Raw genomic sequence first — 2,210 nt, forward strand, 5'->3', positions numbered from 1 at the left:
CAGGGAGGATGAGGCAGCCTCGACAAGGATCACCAGCCGGTGATGAAAAGCGGCCGCGGGGGGGCGGGGCGCGTCAAGCCCCGCCCAGGCCCCCCCGCCCGGCCCTCCCTTCGCTCGCAGGGACCCCGCCCACGCCCGCCTGTTTTGCAGACCCGGAAAGTAGCCTGGCAGACGGGTAGCGGCCCCTGAGCTGGGCTCTGCGCCTGGGGCCCTCCGCATCTGCGCGGGGCTCGTGTCTAAGCGCACCAGGCTTTATTAACCAGCCAGACCTGCTCAGTTGTCAGCTCAAAGGGGTACGGACACCTGGGGAGAAGGGGAGGAGGGGTCTCCACAAATCCGTGTGACCTCAGGGCCGGCTTTAGCGAAGGGACATGCTCACCTGGGGAACTACCAGGCACCACGTTCAGTCCTTCACCTCCGGCGCCCCTGATCGTTTCCATCTTAGGTCCCCAAAATGCACTTGGGTAACGGAAGGCGGGCAGTGCTGTGGGAAAATACACAACTAGTAGTCCCATTCACTCAGTTTTCCACAAACTTAACTAGAAATCTGAACACAGTCGCTTATGGGGACCTGATGAGTTCACTCTACAGAGTGAGCAGAGGCCTTCAGCTGAGGTCGTGTAAGATCTAGAGGACTCGTGTTTTACGGGACTTCGTAAGCTATACGAAAACGTCCAATCCAGGGAAGGCTGCACCTGAGACTTCTGGCTACCCGTGAGCAGCTTCTGTATCTTGTTTGTTTCTGAGTCCGTTTCTATTGACTTATTTTTCTCACGATTATGAATCACATTTCCTTCTTTTTAGCACATCCAGAATTTTTTTTTTAGAAACTTGAACATTGTGAATTTTACATTTAAAAATGTCTGTAATTTGTAGGACATTGTGTCTCTAAATGCTAATTCTTTCTCCTTTCAGTTTTTTGGAAATAGAATATCTTTGATTTGAAAGCCTAAACGTCAAAACCTTATGAATGGACGAAGACTTTTTATGTGAGGATACAACTGTCAGGACTGTGATCTGAATAGGTGGAGATGTGTCTCTGTTTCATAAGATCATTAAGGGTACAAGTTCAGCAAATTGAGATTTGCACATTATATGTCAATTTACTGAAGGTTGGAACGAGATCATCCTAGTGACTGTCTTAAATGCTTTACAGGCAATAAGTTAAACTAGTGCATGTAAAATCCTTACAAGGTCATCTGACACGTGGAAGATGCTCAATAAATGGTAATTATTATTATTTCTTGTTCCACCTTTTAACTTTACAGGAAAAAAACCAGGCCCCACAGAAATAAGGGAGTTTCCACAAGATTAGAAGATGTGCAACCAGCTGAAGCCTAAGTCTCCTACAACCTGCGAGTCCAGCAGTCATTACACTAAGATTCCTTCCCATCCTCACCCCCTTCACGGCATCTGCTCTGCCCGCATCCCTGGAGGGGCAGCCCCAGCTTCCAGGTGACCCAGCCTGTCCACTGCTGATGGAACTGTAATGAACACCTGGCCCGAGCCCAGCCATCGACCCTGTCTCCCAGGAACACAGAACATAGAATCGAGGAACAGTGGAATCAGTGAGGGAAGTGGAGCTGGGAAGCCAGGTGGGAGCCACACAGTCCTGTGAGGGGCAATGGAGCAGAGAAGCCGCTCAGCAGAGGGGGCACAGGGAGCAGGCAGGAGGGGCCCATAGAGCACGGGTTACACGCGGTGCCAAGAGAGGGAGCAAGTGAAGGCAGGGGCTGCCTGACTTTCTAGGCCCAGCGGCTCCCCTGGGCACCTCCCTGGCCTCTTCCTTGGATGCTCTGCACGGGCTTGTATTTTTTGCAGCTGAGTGATGGAGGGTTGTCCTGGTAAAATCTCTGTGCATTGCAAACAACAGGAACCCATTTCACAGTGGCATGAGGAAAAAGGGCCACAGTGCTTTGGCATGTGAGACGTGTCACTCACGGGCAGGGCAGGAAGAGCAGCCGGGCCAGAAGGAGGGCCTGGACCCAAGGGTGGAGGCCCTCAGCCCAGAGCAGCTGGTCCCCAGGTGCTACTTCTTCCTTCAGAGCCAGGTGGTCTTGCATCTCCACCCCTCTGGTCACAGGATTCTCTCAGGGTCTGGCGTTTTCTGCCCTCCATGTGCAAAGCCTGAGATTACCTCACCTCAATTTCCAGCAACGCACAGAAACTGAGCCCGTGGACTGTCAGGCTCGGGAGAGGTTCTGATAAGT

Source organism: Neophocaena asiaeorientalis, unplaced genomic scaffold (assembly GCF_003031525.2).
Source record: "Neophocaena asiaeorientalis asiaeorientalis breed wild unplaced genomic scaffold, Neophocaena_asiaeorientalis_V1.1 scaffold123, whole genome shotgun sequence".
In the NCBI taxonomy this organism is placed as follows: domain Eukaryota; kingdom Metazoa; phylum Chordata; class Mammalia; order Artiodactyla; family Phocoenidae; genus Neophocaena; species Neophocaena asiaeorientalis.